Source organism: Macaca mulatta, chromosome 2 (assembly GCF_049350105.2).
Source record: "Macaca mulatta isolate MMU2019108-1 chromosome 2, T2T-MMU8v2.0, whole genome shotgun sequence".
Lineage (NCBI taxonomy): Eukaryota > Metazoa > Chordata > Mammalia > Primates > Cercopithecidae > Macaca > Macaca mulatta.
Genome location: NC_133407.1, coordinates 18971957 through 18994510, shown reverse-complemented (window position 1 = coordinate 18994510; position 22554 = coordinate 18971957). Strand labels below are relative to the sequence as shown.

General features: G+C 36.4%; 1 protein-coding gene across 12 annotated transcripts in view; it reads left to right on the top strand.

Moving 5' to 3' along the window:
• Positions 1-22554, top strand: part of RBMS3 (RNA binding motif single stranded interacting protein 3) — a 746078-nt gene that overhangs the window by 276257 nt on the left and 447267 nt on the right. The gene's annotated exons all lie outside the window — the stretch shown is intronic.

Genomic DNA, 22554 nt, shown 5'->3' with positions numbered 1-22554 from the left:
CTGGTTGATTCTCAATGATACATGTTTGGGCAAGAAATTGAAATCCATGTATGCACACTGGTATAAAAATATACTGACACATTGCATGAGAAACATAGTGTAGTATTAACTGATAATAAAGAGAAGGCTTTGTGAAGTTATTTTTCTTTTTAAACATGATTTAGTTATTCAACTTTAGCATCTTGTAATTCTAATTTTCGGAGTTGGAAGCCTTAGAATATTAGAAATCCAAGTTTTTGAGTAATTTTTGTTTGTTTACAACAGCCAGACATATCCTAGGCAAGCAATAGAAGTTGGCGTGGCTGAATGGGCCCTGCAATACACTGATATAAGCATGAGCAAACTGAAGAAAACAGCAGCCCGTACTCGTGATAGTTAATTATTTTCACCCAGGCTCACTGCTGCCCAATCTTCTGAGAAGTTGAAAATCTGAATTCTTATCTGAAATTTCTCAACTTTGAAAGTATGTTTCAGAGAACTAAAATGTATTTAAAAACTTTAAAAATAGTGCTCACCAAAGAGATCGCATCTGTACACTGGCTGTACTACATGGGCCACTGGTCTACAAGGAAGAAACTATGATGTTGATTATGGAGTCACCTGTGTCAAGTGAGGACTTGCTACCTTCCAAGGACTATTCTAGGGGCCTCCCTGAACCAAGGAATAACTTATTTTTCCTTCAATATACTTGATATATGGTTACTTGATTATAAAGTTCCAAATATACTAGAATTATATTTGGACCTTTATATATTAGACCTTTTGAGAATCTACCTTGAGTTGTTAATTGCCCTCAGGGAGGATCTGCTGGTATCACCTTTCCTCCTTCTCCATAGATTGTTCCTTGTGCCTGTATCCCAGCTTAGCTGTCTGCTGCTCTAACCCACACTCACTCATCATGAGCATAGGTTGTCATTGAGTAAAAGACCAAATCAATCTCTAGGCAAAATTATTGTATGTTAAAAATTTAATTCCTACAGGGGAAGCCATTCTTGAAATATCGAGATTTCTAGATAGTTTTGTGTTTTTAGCTTAAAGATGCCACTTAAAGTACTGTAGGATGGAGACATGTCTGGAAGAAAAGCAGAGAAGGAAAAAAAAAAAGGCAGAAAGAGACAAAGTTACGGGGTTTATATGGTTGTAGACTTAACGCTTTGATCTGGAAAAGACAGTGCAGGACACGGTCTCCTGTGATTCTGGCCTATGAATTGATAGTCAGATAACCCTCTAGAATAGCAGGTCATTTTAAAAGACTGCCTTTTCCCATTCATAATCTCTCTTCTATCCCATTCCCAAAAACCTTCCTGAAAAGTAACCTATAGGTCTACAGGAAAGAATGCTATTATTTCATAAATCTGAGCCAGAACTATTTCCATTACTTTGAAAGATGTAGAAGAGGACAGATACATATTAACAGACAAAACACTCTCCTAAATTGCTCAGATATTTCAAGCTTTAATTCTACTGTCAATTACCTAAAATGACTGTGACCAGCATGGGTCTGTTCATTTATTCAACCAATATTTCTTTAGTACCTGCCACATTCCAGACATTTCTGCAGGGGGTAAAGACACTGTAGAGATTCAACAGCTAGCTGAAACCTCAACCAGTCTCAGGCAATTCTTACATCTTTGATCTTTATTATCAAAAAAGGAGCCCGTAGTACTAATTACACAGGAACAGAACACTTTAATGTATTTTTCACCTATTTATTCAATTAATATTTATTGAGGGCTTACATTATACCAGTTACTCTTCTAAATACAAGACGCCAAAACATAATTTTTTAAAAAGCTTCCTGTTTCCATTATGTATAAATATTATAATTGGATGTATATTTAATAGAAAATGTTGGCTGAGCATGGTGACTCATGGCTATAATCCCAGCACTTTGGGATGCCAAGACAGGATCACTTGGGGCCAGGAGTTAAAGAGCAGTCTGGGCAACATAGAGATACTCTGTCTCTACAGAAAATTAGCCAGGTATTGTGGCATGTGCCTGTGGTTCCAGCTCCTCTGGAGGTTCAGGTGAGAGGATCATTTGAGCCTGGGATATTGAGGCTATAGTGACCTATGATAACACCACTGCTCTCAACAGAGTGAGATGCTGTCAAAAAAAAAAAAAAGATAAAAAGAAAGAAAAGAAAAGAAAAGAAGGAAGGAAAGGAAGAAAGAAAAGAAGGAAAGAAAATGTTCCTATATTTGTGATTAAGTCTTTTAAAAAATATATATATCACATGAAACCCAGCTGTATAATTTCACATTGCATATGTAGCTAATCTATATTATAATAATTGTTTTTTTAGGCCGGGAGCAGGGGCTCATGCCTGTAATCCTAGCACTTTGGGAGGCCAAGGTGGGTGGATCACCTGAGGTCAGGAGTTTGAGACCAGCCTGACCAACATAGTGAAACATGTCTCTACTAAAAATACAAAAAATTAGCTGGTCATGGTGGTGGGCACCTGTAATCCCAGCTACTTTGGAGGCTGAAGCAGGAGAATCACTTGAACCTGGGAGGTGGAGGTTGTGGTGAACTGAGATCACGCCATTGCGCTCCAGCCTGGGTGACAAGAGCAAAACTTCATTTAAAAAAAAAAAAAAAAATCAGTTCTCTGAGACTAGGTTACCTTATGTACATATTGGAAGTAATGATATTTATAAAGTTGTAGGACTTAAATGAGTTAAACTAGGAAAAGAAATTAGTACATTATACAGCATATAGTATGTAGCCTTCATTTTTATTATTATGTAAATATTGATATGTATATTTTGGGCACTGGAGTTTGGTTTTGTCTACCTCAAACCAGAAGGTTTAAACTACCCTGCAGAAACCTGATGGGAGAAGTGTTGGAATATTTCCCTCCAGCTGTACCTCATGTTTCAGAATAGAATTCATCCTGCTGTAATATGTCAGCTTAGGCAAGTCAGTTTCTTGAAGGACAATGCCATGGTTTGGGCTTAGCTACAAGTCAATTCTATCAATTCCAAGAAAAAAAAAAAGAATATCTTTAAAAATCAATCTCAAAATATCTCATTGAACCTCTTGCCGCTTTGCTTTCTAGATGAGGATGCTTTAGGCAGCAGGAGTTTCCTTTAGATTTTTTTTCATCCTTTCCTTTCTCCTAAGGGCAGAAATTAAGCATTCTTATGTTGATCTTTTTCTTCCATGTGTAATTCAAGACCAGAGGGAATTTCAAGCTTCCTGTTCATCAGCAAAATAAATTGATATAAAATGAAGAGGGAAATTTATTCTCCCCTCACCACCAGTTTAGGAAAGGAAACTTAAATTATGTTCCAAACGTTTATTTATCTTGTATATGGTATTTGATAAGTGGTTGAAGGAGCTTATTGTATAGTGTAAAGGAGAGCTCTCAAAAACTTAGAGGGAATGAGTTATTAATGTGTTATAAATGCACCAGAAAGAAAAGACTTCTGCCAGTGTTTGTGAATTTTTGTGTGTTTGAAAACATTTCCAAGGTCATGTTTATAAGGGCAGGACTTGGAAACAGTGATTTTACTATGGAATTCTGGCATTCTCTAAACAGGACTTCTTTGTGAGCATCCTTGATCTTGATATTTTTTGTCTCTTCAAGATGAGCTATCAGCTCACCTATTTTTGTTTTCCTTCTGCTGAGCAATACTGTTCCTGGACTCTTTTGTTAAGTCACAATAAACTAGGCAAGCAACCAGCAGGTCCTTGACACAAAGTCCTTTATTGATCTGGAAACCACACTGTGCTAACCTCACCTTAAAATCCTATAGCATAAAACTCTGTTTCCTCAAAAACAGCCAAAGTATTAACACCAAAACACTAGACATCCTTGTTTTCAGTGCATATTTGACAGTTTAGAAAAGGTAATTCTTTATGAAAAAAAAAAAAAGTTTTCTTTTTAGTTTTAAACTTTTATATCCAACATCTTCCAGGTCTCTCTTGAAGATAAATGTTTTGCCCTGTTGTGCCAAAGAGCACAAAAATACGGTCAGGCCAATGTCATGATTGTAGGGTTGGAGCTGCAAATTTATAAGACTCTATGATGCTCCTTAAATTATATTATAATATAAAAGTATTTTATAATAAGAGACGCAGGAATTGTGTGTCAGAAAGTTGTGAGAATTATAATGCCTGAAGTTATATATGTGACCGATGAAAGGCTTTTGATTTGTTAGGAATTTGCTCATTCATTCACTTGCTCATTGACTCATTCATTCAATGGCTAGTATGAGCCAGAATGTGTGGTAAGATGATATAGTTACAAACAAAACCATCCAGTTCTTTATGATCTTGGCAATTACAGCCTCTTAGGGTAAAATACAATAATCATATAAACAAAATAATCCACAAATTGTGGCCACTGCAATGAAGAACATTAACAGCATGTGGTGATAGACACTAATGGAGGAGAAGAATTCAGCTCCTGTACAATCCTGGGGAGTGAGTGCTCCAGTCAAAAGCAACAGCAGGTGCAAAAGCCTCAATGTGGCCAAAATATAGTAAGGGAGTAGAAGAGTAGCATGAAAATTGATGTAAACATTGTGAAGCTCTACGTAACACGTGGTTAGGTGATGTTGCCTGTCCTGCACTGTTCTACATGATACCTTCCCCAGTGTCTCCACTTTGGTCTAGATTAGATGTCCCCATTAATTGCTTGAATTCACCCTTTACTTACCTGTCCCCAAATATTTGTTCATACTTCAATGCTATTGCCCCCTCATGTCTAAATGTTGTCATTCTGCTAAGCAAAATGCAAAAAAATAGAGAAAAAGAGTATACATTGTGTGATTCCATTAATGGAAGATTCTAGAAAATGCCAAATTCATCTGTAATGACAGATGCCTGGTTGCCGGGGGTGTGTGTATGGAAGTGGCTGCAAAGAGATGCAAATGGAATTTGGGGGATGGTGAAAGAGTTCTGTGTCTTGATCGTTATGGTGGTTATACAGGTGGATTATCTGTCAAAACTCAACAAATTGTACACTGAAATCGCATTTATCATATGCAAATTATACCTTAAATAAGTTGATTAAAAAGTTATAGAATAAGAAAAACAATAAAAAAGCTTAAGTTCATTTTCTCCATTATCTCTCTAGTAAGAAATAAGCTTTCTTTCTATCATCATGTCGTGTGCTATTCATGTGTTACAGGTTTTTGTATTTGTAATAAGCATACCACATAGAGCCCTCAATGAGTGTCACGATGTTAAAGTGGCTGTTTCTCCATTGGGTTTGCGTATTACCTTATGAGAGAAACCATGTCTCATTTGTATTTTTCTCCCCGCCCCCAACACCTAGCTGAGAATAGATAAAAGAACCTCACTGAGCATTTGGTAAATCAACAGCAATATTTTTATATTTACATCCTGCCTGGTTCCCAAAAAGGATGAACAGGAAAAGAATTTATTTCCAAGAGTTGATGAATGAATAGATTGTTCTTGGCACTGGAGACCACATCCTGTCTCCATGTGTAAAAATTGGGGGCAGAAAGGGGTTTTTGACCCACCTTCACACCATGAGTGTGAAACTCATGTTTACTGACTGATTTAATGAAATGCTTGTGATGGTTTCTTTGTTCTCCAGTAGGTAAATGCTATACAGACCCTCTGCATTATCCTTCTTAATAGTCCATTATTCCTCTTTAGGGAATTCAGTGGTAGAATCAGCGTTGTCAAGCTGCAAGGAGGGGACATGAAAGTGTTATAGGAAGGCGACTCTTATGCCCCATTATTACATCGAGTGAAGGAAAATCGAAGGAGCATAGTGGTCTATTGCATAACTGCCGCTCTTGGGTTGTTATGAGGAGAACTGTGTAAATCAGTCCTTGTGTGCTTATCCTTGAGAAATTCTTTTTCCCCTTCCCTCATAGCTATTCTCTGCAATTTTTGGTGTTCTCAACTGGCCGATTACCTGGAATATTAGCTTTTCAAAATATGACACAGAAGTTCACCAATTCCTTCCAACTCATAACACTTTAAAATTGCAATTCCAAATTATTCCTGTAAAAATAGCTGATCTTTATGACTCCTAGGGGATTTCTCATTTTAATCTGAAACCTTCAGAAATGGTTCCGTTTTGTGAAAATGATGGGGGAATGTCTGCCCTTAGCAGTTTTTGTGTTCAAGGGCAAATCAACCTCTGTGCTTGCTAAGTTTAATTTTCCGAGGGTTATGAGACTTTAATTTGATTCTTTATCCAATGTACATAAAATGTTCACTGGAATTTGCATAATACACTTATTGTATAATCATTCTTCACATTGGTTACCTGCTTCCTCAGATGAACATTACTTTTTTAAAGAGATGAATTAATGTAGGGCCAATTTGAACTTAGTAACTAAACAGAATTAAGTATATCTCTGAAGAACAAACATAAAAGAGACAGGGAAGTAGAGCAGATACTTGTTCTGAAATAGGCTATTATGAGAAAATAGCCCTAGTCCTGTATTTTTCAATATTCATTTTGTACATATAAACAGGAGAAGAATTGCTGTCTTTAAAAATATAAAGATTTGTTATGTGAAGAAAGGAATACATTTGTCTGGTTTCTCTTAGAATGTATTTAAAACAAATGAATTAAATTAAGGTGCTAAATTTCAGCACAGTCTAAAAAGATGAGGGAGTTGGAGAGAGAAAATGCCTTTGGCATTAGGCCAGGTGCTTTAAATACACGTAAATTTATTCAATGCCCAGAACAACGTAGAATTTAGGTAGTGTTATTATTACCCTTATTCTGGGTTGAGTGTTCTGTGCTGGAGGACTCATTGCTATCAAATAGTGGAGCTAGTATTTGAATCTAGATTGCATGAAGGCAACATCTGTGCCTTTCAATTACAACAGTATTCTATGAAATACACTTGTCTCTCATGGACCTCCTTGGAAGACTGTGTACTCCCTAATATTAGAATTGTCCAGGAGGAGTTTGGAGGAGTGTTTGGCAAAGAGATTGTAGGAAGATTTGAAGATCCAATAGAGGTTGAAGAAGATGAATTTTAAGATTCCCATTCTCCCTGTAGTTTTATGAGAGTAGCAGGTGCAATCTTGACTTGATGAGTGGCTTGTTGCAGTCCAGGGAGTCTCAATCTTTAATGTGCATATGGCTTTCTTGGGGATCTTGTCAAAATGTACAGCCTGATTCAGTAGACCTGGTGTAGGCCTGAAATTGTGCACTTCTAACAAGCTCCCAAGTGATGCCAACATTGCTTTTCCGCAGATCACATCTGAGCAGCAAAGTAGAAAACTTCTCAGGTGAGATGCTTTTGATTTCTGCTTGCAGAGCCATTTTCCTAGTGATTCAGGTCTTGACAGTAGTTAGGACAAGTATATAAAAACATCCTAAACTAAACAATTCTCTAAACTGTATCCAAACCAGCATGTTCTAGGATCCTAAAACACTATTTTCCTTATACAATTAGGATACTGCCTAGAGAGATTTCCTCTGTAAGTCATGAACCTCTAGCAATTTAAAGGGATACAAAAGAGCTGATACCATCAGCAAGCATACTAATTTACAAATTACAGCAAAATTTTCTTGGGGACAACATGTCTTTGTTGAAAAAAAAATTCTACTTTCAACTTATAAATAAATATGTAATCATGGTACAATTATAAGACTATTCAAACTTTTGGTATCCTTTTTGAATCACAGATCTCCAATTTTGTCTCATAAGGTTCTAATATATTTCCAAAAATCCTTTGAGATGGATCCAACTTAATTACAATGAAAAGAAAAACGGGCTTTCAATCCCTTGTATTTCAGGAGTTGGGTGTTTGAATTTGATTTAACTGGCTTCTTATATCTTTGGCTTGCAATGCATGAAAGTCTTTTTAAAAAAAAAAGATCTTTGAATGAAACAAAAAAAACTTAGGAAAAATCATTCTCTAAAGTCTAGGAGGCTTTGAAAGCATTGCCTATTTCCATTTCATTAATTTTAAAAATCTTTCCAAATCTTGGAATAAAATCAGTTTTGCAAGTTAAGAAACATTTAGCTAAGGCAAACTGTATAGTTCAGAAATCTTTCAGAAAGAGTTAGGCAAGTGGAATGCTGAAAATATTAGATTGATGGGATTATAGAGATCCATATTTATCGACCAAGAAAAGCAGTTGCATGTGTTGCTTAGGGAAAAATCAGATGTTAAAATTATATGTATAATCTGATATCATTTTGGCTAAAATAAAGGAAAACGATTTTATTAACAATTTATTATCTTTGGATGATGACATCATAGCTAATTTCTCTTTGTATTGGCTTAATTTCTATAATAAAAGTATATAACTTTTAAAATTAGAAGAAATCAACCATTTTCTTATTTTAAAAATTTTAATTTTTGTGAGTACACAGAATTAAATATTTAATTTAATTATATGTATGAGGTACAGGAGATATTTTGTGTATATTTATGTGTATATTTATGAGGTACAGGAGATATTTTGTTACAAGTATATAACAAACTTTTGTTACAGGTATGTAATGCATAATATCCTTTGTTTATCCTTTGTTTTACGAGACATCCAATTATATTCTTTCAGTTATTTAAAAATGTACAAGTAAATTATTTTGACTATAATCACCCTGTTGTGCTATCAAATATTAGATATTATTCATTCTTTCAAATTATTTTTTGTACCCATTAACCATCCTCACCTCCCGTTAACCCCTGCTCCGTTCTCAGCCCCTAGTAACCATCCTTCTACTCTCTTTCTCCATGTGTTCAATTGTTTTGATTTTTAGATCTGACAAATAAGTGAGAACATACAATGTCTGTCTTTCTGTTCCTGGCTTATTTCATTTAATATAGTGACCTCCAGTTTCATCCATGTTGTTGCAAATGACAGGATCTCATTCTCTTTTATGGCTGAATAGTACTCCATTGTGTATAAGTACCACATTTTCTTTATCCATTCATCCATTGATGGACATTGAGGTTGCTTCCAAATCTTGGCTATTGTAAACAGTGCTGTAACAAACATGAGAGTGCAGATATCTCTTCAATATATTGATTTTCCTTCTTTTGGGCATATATTCACCAATGGTATTTCTGGATCATATGGTAGCTCTATTTTTAGTTTTTTTTAGTTTTTTTGAGAAATCCAAACTGTTCTCCATAGCGGTTGTACTAATTTATATTCCCTCCAACAGTATACAAGGGCTCCCTTTTCTCTACAACCTCTCCAACATCTGTTATTGCCTGTCTTTTGGATAAAAGTCATTTTAACTGGGCTGAGATGATATCTCTTTATAGTTTTGATTTGCATTTATCTGATGATGATCAGTGATATTGAGCACCTTTGCATATGCCTGTTTGCCATTTATATGTCTCCCTTTGAGAAATTTCTATTAAAATATTTTGCCCATTTTTAGTTGGATTATTATATTTTTTCCTATACAGTTGTTTGACTTCTTTATATTTTCTGGTTATCAATTCCTTGCCAGATGGGTAGTTTGCAAATATTTTCTCTCATTCTGTGGGTTGATTCTTTACTTTGTTCATTGTTTTCCCTCACTGTGTGGAAGCTTTTTAACTTGATGAGATCCCATCTGTCCATTTTTGCTTTGGTTGCCTGTGCTTCTTCAGTGTTTTATTTTAGTAGTTTCATATTTTGAGGTCTTAGATTTAAGTCTTTAATCCATTTTATATGGTTTTTGTATATGGTGAAAGATAGGGGTCAAGTCTCATTCTTCTTCATATGGATATCCAGTTTTCCCAGTACCATTTATTGAAGAGACTGTCCATTCTTCAATGTGTGACTTTGGCACCTTTGTAAAAAATGAATTCACTGTAGGTATGTAGATTTGCTTCTAGATTTTCTATTATGTTCCATTGGTCTATGTGTCTGTTTTGATGCCAGTACCATCTGTTTTGGTTACTATAGCTCTGTAGTATAATTTGAAGTCAGGTAATGTGATTCCCTCAGTTTTGTTCTTTTTACTCAGAATAGCTTTGGCTATTCAGGGTCTTTGTGATTCTGTAGAAATTTTAGAATTATTTTTACTATTTCTGTGAAGAATGTCATTGGTATATTGATAGGGATTGCATTGAATCTGTAGATTGTTTTGGGTAGTATGCACATTTTTAGCAACATTGCTATCCAATATCCAATCCATGAACATGGAATATTTTTTCAATTTTTTGTGTCCTCTTCAATTTCTTTTACCAGTATTTTACAGTTTTAATTATAGAGATATTTTGCTTCTTTGGTTAATTCCTAGGTATTTAATTTTATTTTTGGCTACAGTAAGTGGAATTACTTTTTAAATTTCTTTTTCAAATTGTTCACTGTTGGCATATAGAAATGCTACTAATTTTTGTATGTTGATCTTGTATCCTTCAACTTTACTGAATTTTTAAATCAGTTCTAATAGTTTTGTTTTTGATAGATTATTTAAGTTTTTTTCAAATATAAGATTGTATCATCTGCAAACAGGGATAATTTGACTTCTTCCTTTCTCGTTTGGATGCCCTTTATTTCTTCCTTTTCTGACTGCTCTAACTAGAATTTCCAGTACTATGTTAAATAACAGTGGTAAAAGTGGGTATCCTTGTCATGTTCTTATAGTAAAGAGTTTCCGTTTTTCCCCATTCAATATGTACTAGTTGTGGGTCTGTCACATATGGCTTTTATTATGTTGAGATATCTTCTGTGTATACCTAGTTTTTTGAGGGTTTTTAGTATGAAGAGATGTTCATATCAAATGCTTTATCAGCATCAATCAAAATGATCATATTGTTGTTGTCCTTCATTTCATTGATATGTTGTATCACATTGATTGATTTGTGAATGTTGAATCATTCTTGCCTCCAAGATATAAATCCCACATGGTCATGATGAATGATCTTTTTAATGTATTGTTCAATTCAGTTTACTACTATTTTGTTCAGGATTTTTGTGGCAATATTAGTCAGAGATATTGGCCTGTAGTTTTCTTTTACTGATGTATCTTTTTTCTGGTTTTGGTGTCAGGATAATACTAGTCTCATAGAATGAATTTGAAATTATTTCCTCCTCCTCTATTTTTCAGAATTGTTAGAGGATTGGTATTAATTCTTCTTAAATGTTTGATAGAATTCAGCCGTGAATCTGTTGGGTCCTGGGCTTTTCCTTACTGAGAGACTGTTTATTATGGATTCAATCTCATTGTTAGTTATTGGTCTGTGTAGTCTTTGGATTTCTTTATAATTCAATCTTGGTGGTTTGTACATATCTAGGAATTTATTAATTTCCCCTTGATTTGCCAGTTTATTGGCATATAGTTGCTCATAGTAGCCATTAATGATCCTTTAAATGTCTGTGATATAAGTTGTAAGATCTCTTTATTCTTTTTTAGTTTTTATTTTGATATGGAGTCTTGTTCTGTCACCCAGGCTGGAGTGCAGTGGCACAATCTCAGTTTACTGCAACCGCCGCCTCCCAGGTTCAAGTGATTCTCCCACCTCAGCCTCCCGAGTAGCTGGGATTACAGGTGCTTACCACCATGTTTGGCTAATTTTTGTGTTTTTAGTGGAGATGGGGTTTCACCATGTTGGCCAGGCTGATCTCAATCTCCCAACCTCTGGTGATTCACTTCGGCCTCCCAAAGTTCTGGGATTGCAGTCATGAGCCACCACACCCAGCCTCCTTTTTCCATCTCTTATTTGTTTATTTAGGTTTTCTTCCTTTTTTTCTTCATTAGTCTGGCTAAAAGTTTGTCAATTTTGTTTATCTTTTCAAAAACAAATGTTTCATCGATCTTTTGTATTTTTTCTTCATTTCAAATCATTTATTTCTACTCTGATCCTTATTACTTTTCTTCTACTAATTTTGTGTGTAAATTGTGCTTGCATTTTTTTGTTCTTTATGATGCATCCTTAGGTTATTTATTTGATTTTTTTGTTATTTCTTAATGTAGGCACTTATAGCTATAAACTTCCCTCTGAGTACTGCTTTTGCTGTATTACATAGGTTTTGATATGCTATGTTTCCATTATCATTTGTTTCAATACATGTTTAAATTTTTTTCATAACTTCTTTATTGAACCACTGGTTATTCAGGAGAATATTGTTTGATTTCCATATATTCGTATAGTTTCCAAAATTCCTCTTATTGTTGATTTCTAGTTTCATTTCATTGTACTTTAAATATATCAGAAAAGATACTTGATTTTTTTTTCCCATTTTTTAATGTTTTAAGGTTTGTTTTGTGACCTAATACATAGTCTGTCCTAGAGAATGATCAACCTGCTGAGAAGAAAAAAAATGTGCATTTTGTTGTCTCTGGATGAAATGTTTTGTTTCGTTTTTTCTGTACTGCAGATTGAGTCTGATGTTTCTTTGTTGAGTTTCCATCTGGGAGATCTGTCCAATGCTGAAAGTGGGATATTGATGTCTTAACTATTATTGTATCAAGGTCTACCTTTCTCTTTAGCTCTAATAATATTTGCTTTATATATCAGGGTGCTCCAGGGTTTGGTGCATATATATTTACAATTGTTATGTTCTGTTGCTGGATTTACCCCTTTATCGTTATGTAAGGACCTTCTTTGTCTCTCCTTCCAATTTTTGTCTTGAAATCCATTTTTTTCTTATATAAGTGTAGATACATCTGCTGTTCTTTGGTTTTCATTGTCATGGAACATCTTTTTTTCCCATCCCTTTATTTTCAGTCTGTGGGTCTTTATATGTGAAGTGGGTTTCTTGTAGGCAACAGATCATGGAATCTTATTTTTTCATCCATTTAGCCACTCTATGTCTTTTGATTAGAGAGTTAGTCCATTTACAATCAGTGTTATTATTGATAGGTAGGGACTTACTCTTTCCATTTTGTTATTTGTTTTCTGGTTGTTTTGCAGTCTTCTCTTCCTTCTTCCCTTCCTTTCAGTCTTCCTTTTAGTGAAGGTGATTTTCTCTGATGGTATGACTTAATTTCTTGCTTTTTATTTTTTGTGTATCCATTCTGTGTTTTTTTTTTGATTTGAGGTTACAGTGAGGCTTTCAAATACTACCTTATAACCTATTATTTTAAACTGATGATAACTTAGCACTGATTGCATAAGAAATCACATACACACACATGAAAATTAATAAAAACCCTATACTTTAACTTCATCTCCCTGCTTTTTAACTTTTTGCTATTTCTCTTTATGTCTTATTGTACTGTCTATGTCTTGAAATGCAATTGTATCTATTAATTTTGATTGGTTCATCATGTAGCCTTTATACTTAAGAGTAATTTACACACCACAATTACAGTGTTATACAATTCTGTGTTTTTCTGTTATTCTTGCTCATTAACATCTTCTTCTTTCAGACTGAAGAACACCCTTTAGCATTTCTTGTAGGGCAGGTCTGGTGTTGATAAAATCCATCAGCTTTTTTTAAATCTAGAAAGGTCTTTCTTTTTCTCATGGAAGGATGTCTTTGTCAGATATACTACTCAAGGGTAAGGGTTTTTTTTTTTTTCTTTCAGTTCTTTAAATATGTCATGCCACTTTCTCCTGGTCTATAAGGTTTCTACTGAAAAGTCTGTTATCAGATGTATTAGAGCTCTGTTGTACATTATCTTTTTTTCCTCTTACTACTTTTAGGATCCTTTCTTTATCTTTGACTTTTGGAGGTTTGATTATTAGATGCCTTGAGGTAGTCTTCTTTGGGTTAAACCTGGTTGGTGTTCTATAACTTTCTTGTGCTTGAATGTTGGTACCTTTCTATAGGTTTGGGAAGTTCTCTGATATTCTCCCTTTTCATAAACTTTTTACACATATCTCTTTCTCTACCTCATTTTTTAAGGCAAATAACTCTTATATTTGCCCTTTTGATATACTTTCTAGATCTTGTCAGTCTGCTTCATTGCTTTTTACTCTTTTATGTCTCCTCTGATTGTGTGTTTTCAAATAGACTTTCTTCAAGCTCACTAATTCTTCTCTTGATCAATTTTATTATTAAGTGACTCTGATGCATTATTCAGTATGTCATTTCCATTTTTAAACTCTAGAATTTCTGCTTGATTCTTTTAAATTATTTCAACTTCTTAAATTTTTTTGATAGAATTCTGAAGTTTTTTGTCTGTATTATCTTTAATTTTTAAAAATGTCCTCAAACAGCTATTTTGAATTCTCTGTGAAAGGTCAGATGTCTCTGTTTCTCCAGGATTAGTCCTTTGTGCATTATTTAGTTCATTTGGTCAGGTCATGTCTTCTTGGATGATCTTGATGCTTTAGATATTCATAGCTGTCTGGACATTGAAGAGTTAGGTATTTACTATTATGTTCATGGACTGGGCTTGTTTGTGCCCATCCTTCTTGAGAAGACTTTCCAGGTATTTGAAGGGACTTGAGCCCTCAGCCCAATATTTCTGTGGTTTTTGCAGACTCATAGAGGTACCACCTTGGTGGTCTTGGATAAGATCTGGAAGAATTCTCTGGATTATCAGGCAGAGACTCTTGTCCTTTTCCTTTACTTTCTCCCAAACAAATGGAGTCTCTGTCTTTACACTGAGCCACCTGAAACTGGAGGTGTGGTGACACACTGGGATTGACCCAGTTAGGTTCCTGTGGCTGCCATCAATGTGACTAATGGATCAGACCTGAAACCTTCATAGCACTGAGTCTTCCCCAAGGCCCACTCTAACCACTAGCTGTTTATCACCTATGTTTATGCAAAACCCTAGGCCTCTACAATTAACAGGTGGCAAATCCAGCCACATTTGTGTCCCTACCTTCAGGATGGCAGGTTTCCCCAGGCCCCACCTGGGTCCAGAGATATTGTCTGGGAGCCAGGGATTGTAGTCAAAAACCTTAAACATTTGACTGATGCTCTTTTACACCCCAGGTAAGCTGGCACTCAGTTCATAATATAAAGTTCTTCCTACTCTTCCCCTTTCCACAGACAGAGGAGCCTCTTCCTGTGGCCACTGCCACCACTGGCCTATTGAGGGGTTCTGCCAGGTCACTGCCCATGTTCCCTTAAAGCCCCAGTGGCTCTTCAGTCAGATTGTGGTAAACGCTTCCAAGCATGAGACTCACCATTCTGGGAATTTGAATATCCTCTGGCCCAGGGCAGGACCAGAAATGCTGTCTACTAGCCTAGGCCTAGACTTAGTGACCCCAAGAGCCTGCTTTTTGCTCTACCCCACTGTGGCTGAACTGGTACCTAAGACACATGACAAAGTCTGCTTTACTTTTCCTTCCTGTACATCTCAGAGCCCAAGGCCCATAGCATACAACCTGGGTTTTGCTGCTGGTTATTCAGGGCCCAAAGGCTCTTTAGTCAGCAGGTTATGAATCCTGCCAGGACTAGGTCCTTCCATTCAATGCTGTGTCTAGAAATGTCATCTGAGAGCTAGGGTCTGGAATGGGAGGCTCATTATTCTGCCCATTGCCCTATTCTGCTATGGCTGAGCTGGTATTCAAGGCACAAGGCTCCTTTTTACTCTTTGTTCTCCATGCCTTAAGCAGAAGGAAGGAGACACTTTCATTGCTGTGAGCTGCATTACCTAAGGCTAAGGGAGGGATGGCACAAGCATTCCTTTAGCTGCCTGGGCTGGTGTCTCCCTAGGTCTCATGCCATGCCACCCTAGTCCTCTGGCTCTGAGCCCAGCCCAACACTTGGAGTTGCATAAGAGTTGCAGTCCTTGTGCCCTTGACTGCCTTTCAGAGTTTACCTAGGTCCCCAGAGCACTTTGGCCTGTGATGGCAAAGCTTGCCAAGAAACTTGAGTATCAGCGGATGAGATGGATGATTCTCCTCTGGCTAGGTCTGGTCCAAATGCTCCCTCTGTGTGTGGTTGTTGGCTGAGCCCAGTACAGCTTTACTCTCCACTGTGGCAGGAGAGTAAAGCTGTTGAGTGTGAATATGGATTAAAGTACCTGGGAAGAGGTAGGGGGCTTGTCCTCCAGTTGATACACTGAAGTCATTACCTCTATTCCTTGTGTGGAGGAATAGTCTAGCGTTCTACCCATCTGTAAGTCTAGAGCAAATGGGAGGGAAGAATGGGGCAGCCAGGAATGAAATTTTAGTTAGGTTTGCCTATCCTAAATTGGGGCTGGAGATTGTAGAGCTATAATTAAAGTGTTCAGTTATAGCTGACTTTTATTATAATTATAAATTCAATTGAATTGTTTTATTAATATGCTGGGTTTGCTCATGCAGTCACCATTACAACTTGTGCCTCCTGCTGTTTTGATGTCAAAGACACACAGGACCAATAGCTCAAACAAGACATACATTTTCTTTGTATACTTGAACACTGTCTGTTAGCAAAGCAAAGCTTTGCTACATGGTTCACAGAGGTTAATCTGCCCATTTACTGCCAAATACACTGCTCCCTTAATCTGTGTAATAGTATAATAAAATAATTGTTGGTCCTTGGCAAATCAGTAAGTTTCTTTAATCTCAATAAAGCATAGGGGCTGCACTAAGCCCATAAATAATGATTCTGATACTAATTTTGACTTTATTCAGTATAAAGAAGCAATTTCTCTCATTTAAAAATCAACTGAACATGGTGAAGAGGAAAGTGAGTTTTGGGATTTAAATTTGTGTTTAGTTTAATAAGATTTTTTGTGTAACATAAATGGAAAGAGAACGTGTTCAATTTTCAAGTGGCATACTACTAAATACTTTGCTCTCTAAATTTGTCTGTCTTTGTAATTGTTTTATTCTGCTAGGAAATACCATTTGGGACCTATTCCTTTTCCCCAGTCCTTATTTTTGTCATTCATGTGCAAAATATATCGCGTTTTCCCCCACCTGGAAGAAACAGTTGCCATTTTAAAATACTAGCACTTTTTTTCCCCACAATTTATAGGGTAGTGATTACTCTCTATATCTTGTACTTAATTTCAAACAAACTGAGAGACACAAAGACTAATTCGTAATATATACATAAATTTAGAATATGGATAATTTTACCGTCATGGCACTTGTTGAACGGAACCTGGCTCAGTTATTCAGCTCTGTTGACCAGAGCTGTACAGCCTAAGTCATACATACTATACAGTATAAAATTAGTTCAATAATGTGAAGATAATTGTGTCTATATGCCATTTAAACATAAACCCCACTGTATTTAAATCGATTCATCAACTCTACTAGACCATAAACTCTTTGTCAAGAAAAGTCATGTTAGACTTTTTGTTTTCCTTACAGCATCTGGCACTATCTTCCTCATATGTAGTAGATGTTTAGTAAATTTAATAATATAATAATAATAATGAGAGATCACACCGTGGTTCAAACATGTCACTAATAATAGGCAGTTTCCTGTTCCAAAAGCTGATGTCTTGTTTTAGTATTTCTGGCACAAAAATTTCAGAATGCTTAGGCAATTAAACTGGAACATGAGGGGAGTCCAGTGGAGCAACCTGTTTTCTGTACAGTGGATATTGTTACCCGTCTTATTTTCCTCTGTTTGCTAAGTGCCTGAGGCTGCAACCCTCTCTGCTCAGGCAGTCCATATGTGGTTTCTTTTCTGTATCAACTCCCTGCATTTTATATTTTTAAGACATTTGAAATCATAGGTGATTCAGATTATAATGGCTTGGAATTTTTCTCACAGTATGCTCTATTGTCTCTGGCTTTTGCTTTTCAGCAGAAACTATCTTTTGCCTTTATTTTTTCACAAATCTAAGGTAGACCATGTGGCTATCATGTTGGTTCCCCTGTGGTATCCTGGCTTTACTATAATGATCACTCACAGTAAATGGATACAAAAGAAGACATTGAAGAAATTAGTAGGTTTTCTTGTTGTTTTAAGTAGAAAAGTTGCAATAAATATATCAATGCTGTTATTTCATTATCTTCTGTGACCACATAGTGCAAAGAACTAGGAAATCCGATAAGGAAGGATAGTCAACAATAACTGAATAGTTTAGGGATACAGTAGAAATCCAGAAGAAATACAGAGGCATGGAGGCAGTCTAAGTGCCACCAGACTTCCAGGCAGCCTGCAAACCACCCCTCTCTCCCTGCAACTCAGTCATCCTATTCTGAGCCCAGACAACAGCCACAGAATATTGCTAAACCCAAATAGAAGGTGGGGAAGGATTTATGGAAAGGTGATTCATTGTTAACATCTTCAACTGTTAAACTTAAGTAGAATTTCAACTGAATGTATATACAATTCTTAGCCAAAATGTTTGCTTATTCTGTTTAGAAGTCACATTTGACTCATGGCTGGATTGTCTTTGAAAGAATTTGGGTGCTACACCAAGCCATCTGTGTTTCAAGCGAGCTTTTATGACAGTCATTCTGAAGAGGAGGAACAATACAAATGTTGTGAAATTTAGTGTGCAGTTACACTCTGAGAGCAAGTCTCCTTGGGTCACTGTTGATGGCACTGCAAACCTAAAGCAGGAGTTCTAGTTTTATCATTACTTCCCCGCAATCCACCCCAATGCACACATAAAGAACAATCCCAATGTTGGTACATAAATAAGCAGTTTAAATAGAGAACTTAAGGAGCACACACCAATGCAGAAGCATAAAATAAGCTTTTGAAGATGGTAAAGAAACATTTAATGACATTTCAAATGGATTGTCACACAGTGGTTCAACTGAATGGCAAAGGTCTCAGGGAAGATGCTGCCAGCAAATGCACTAAAGGAAACAATATAAGAACCATCTGGACACGACTATTCTTTGTAGAATTCCATTATAGATAGATAGATAGATAGATAGATAGATAGATAGATAGATAGATAGATACACACACACACACACTCACACACATGCATACACATTTTTCTCTAAAGTCACCAGGCTTGTAGTGCAATAAAAATAGCAAAACTGTAAATTAACACACAGAGTTTAAAACATTTCAGGAAAGCATTGATTATATCTGCCAATGGAATGAGTGTATTTGGCAAATGACCTAATTATCACAGAGTTGGTTCTTTCTCACTGCTCTACTTCCCGCTAATTGCATAACTGCTGGCCTTCTCCCCCTGACAAGGAAGAAAAACAAGGACAGGGGTGTGTGGAGAAAACAGTGACATTCAGTTTTAATTCATTTGAACCTGCTGCCAAGCTTAATTATGTAATTGAGAGAGTGAGACGGGTGGGCTTACAGCCACTTGGGCCAGAGTTTCTGATGGTTAGCATTTGCCAGTGTTGTGTTGAGGATTTTAGCAGTTACCATAAAGCATTATTAGCTGAAGCTGAACTAATCTCCCCTTACCCTTCTCCTCACCAGATGTAGGTACAGAGGTTGCTGTTCCCAGACTTGATTATTTGTCATTAAGGAAAACAAATTGAAAGCAAATTGAAGTGGCTTTATTCCTTGCTAAATGCATCATTATTCTTTAGGAGCAGTCTCCTATTTCATTTTGTTTTCTTCTGATTGTGATGTAGTATCTGCTGTCATGTAAAACTCAGTAATGCAATGTTTATTTCCAGGTGGGAGTATTTTTTAGGGTTACTTGAGACATTTTTACATAAACTTTCATTGTAACTAGTAAAACTAAGTATATATGAAAAACACATAATTCAGTGAAATATTTCTGATGTGGTGGCTTATCCCCTATTTATAATTTTATTTATGAAATCTTTATCCCCTTGGCTTGGAGCCATCAATACAGATATTTTGTACAAAAGGGCCAACCTCTCTCTCCTTGCTGGCAGAATGACTCTTTATAAGTATACTTTTCTCCAAGTTTAGCTAGAATGTCCCTGATTTAGAGAAAGCTCAGGGTGTCTCATACCCTCACAGAAATGTCCTCTGTTCAGATTGGAGTTTAGTCCTGGTGGTCAGCATCTTCATTTTGTAATATCCTGTGTACCATGTGGGGTTGGAAAGGAAGAGCGGAAGCCAGAGAGAAGGCACGCTAGAGTCAAGGGTGGGAGTCATAAAATAAGGGGCTGCCTGCTGGGTGGCAGCATGGCTGAAACAGAACCTTGACCACTTAGCATTGTGTGCTCTTTATAGCCCAACAGTATTAATAGACATTTTTATCAGTTAATCCCTGTCATAGTTCCATGAAATAAGTTAACATTTTTTAAACGTGCTTTCCATTTATTTTCACAAATATTTATTAAGCGTAGGCTGGATGTTAGGTACGGTCCCAGTACCTGGGGCAATACAAAGAAACAACACCTGGTAATGGAGAGTACTCTTTTATCTTCCAGGTACAATGGGTGAAGGGGAGGATCCTTGTCTGGAGAAGGGCAACACTTTCATGGAGTTTCTAGATACGCCCACCCTTCTACCTTCTCAGGGATGTTATTCTATAAATTATCCACTTGTCCTCCTGAAGTTTTAATCTATTTTCTGCTTGATCTTTCCCATCAATATTCAACATTCCAAATGCCAAGAACAGTATCTGTCCTATAGAAAGTGGTCAATAACTATTTGTTGAATAATTTACATGAATACTCAGCAGTTTCCTACCCTAGCTTCACGCTGGAATCAGGTCGCGCGCGCGCGCGCACACACACACACACACACACACACACACAGCCATAGCATCTCCTGTCTTAAAGCAAACAAACAGAAACAGCTCAGTTGACCTTAGATCCCCTGCTAGCTAAATCTGTTTCTTAATTCCTTTTTCCCAGCCAAGATAACTGCAAAGAGGCCTGTAAATCCTCCTCCTCATCTTGCTCATACTCTTCAACTACTCCAGCAGGCTTCAATCCCCACCACTTGCCTAAAGCAAATCATGATAATGACATCATGTTTCTAAACACACTGGGCATCTTGAAGCTGTCTTGCTCAAACTCTCGGTAGCATTTCACATAATTTATCTCTCCCTCCTTCTCAGAGTACTTTTTTACCTTGGATTTGAGATATTTGATTCCCTTTACATTTCCTTCTTCCTCTCTGACTCTCCAGCTTTCTTTGCAGTCTTTTCTTCTTATGTAATGCTTAAATGCTGAAGTTGTTTGAGTTCTAATTCTGGATCTGTTTTTTTTTATACTTATTCTGGGCATTTTTGACTATTTCCTGTAAATAACATCTATATCTTTGTGCTGTTGTCCTCCTGTATTTCCAATTTCATCTCCATTTCTGAGCACCCACCTAATATATCCAACTGTGATTTGGCATTTCTATTGAAATATCTCCAACATTTCTGACTCAACATGTCTCAGGCCAATATTTTAATTTTCCTTTTCCCCTGCTGGTTCTTCCTTGAGTCTTCCCATTTCAGTATATCACGTATCTATTCACCCAGTGGCTTATGGCAGAAACAAAACCAAACAAACAAACAAAACCAGTAGTAACCTTTGTCTATGTCTTTATGTCTTCCTTCTTCCCAATTCAATCAATCCATTTACAAAGCCCTGTTAATTCTGCCTCCAAAATACAACTCAAACCATCCATTTCACCCTATTTCATTGCCAGCTGCCATTCTTCTGGAATGTTGTAATAGCCCCTAAGTCATCTCCTGATTCCATTCTAGCTTCCCAGCTCCCCCACAACATGGCAATCTCAATTTAAAAATGCAGATCATTTCACACCACTGCTTCTTTAAAACTTTCAATAATGAACAATCAATAATTAAAATCTATATTATATGCTCTCATTTACTTTCGAGGAAGACCTACAATTTTGCAATTATATATTCATTTGTATGATCATTTGTTCTTGTCCATCTCCCAACACAACTATTAGTTGCATGAGTGGGAACTGAGGTTTTTTTCCATGACTGTATACCCTTTGCTTAGCGCAGTTCCTGAATGAATAAATGAGCCTATGAATGGATGAGGAATATTGGCCAAAGTATAAGGTACAAGGTGGTTCCCATCTCAATCTCATCTTAACTCATCAACCACTTCATTGACAAATGCACTGATCATATAAGCTCAACTAAATCATCTTATATGGAATTGTTTTATTCCATTCCATTTAAGGAATTTTCAAGAATTGATTCCTTTCTCTGATGAGCTTCAGAGGCTAGTAGAAATAGTTTACAATGTGGGAATATAAAGCAATTCATGGTATGGTGTATTTGAAAGGACACATGCAGACTTTACTTCAAATCCTGGATCTGCTCAATGAATGGCTTGTGATTCTAGTCCAGTTGGATCACCTTACCCGAGCGTCAGTTTCTTCATGTGTATAATGCGCATGAAGCCAGTAGTACATGGTGTTATTATGACTTCACCAATGTGTCAACTACCCAGCACAGAAACTGGCACGTGAGAGATGATATCCAGATTATAGTTTTGCTTTCTTCTCCCCTTGACCCTATTTCTTGACTATAACTTCCTACTTTTTTTTTCTATCTTACTCATCTTAGTGGGTGGTAATACTTATATTACCCATTTAGTTTGACTTTGTAGGAAGAGAAGAATTAGCAGTACTTACAGAACAGGCTTCCTTTTGGATTAGAAATACAAACTTCACAGCTTCTCTGCCCAGCTTTTCAAGAGCACTTTATGGTACACTGCTGTGTAACAAGTTCATTTTAGGATAACATGCTGGGAGGGAGAAAAAGAAGATGAAATTCAGGGGAAAGAATTAAAAAGTTAATTAAAAGAAACAACTTGGTAATTGGATTCATCCTTGCACACTTCTTTGGTTATTTTGGGGTGGGAGGAGGTGTCACAGTACATGGTTAGGAGGTTTGCTTCAGTGGCTCACCTCAGAA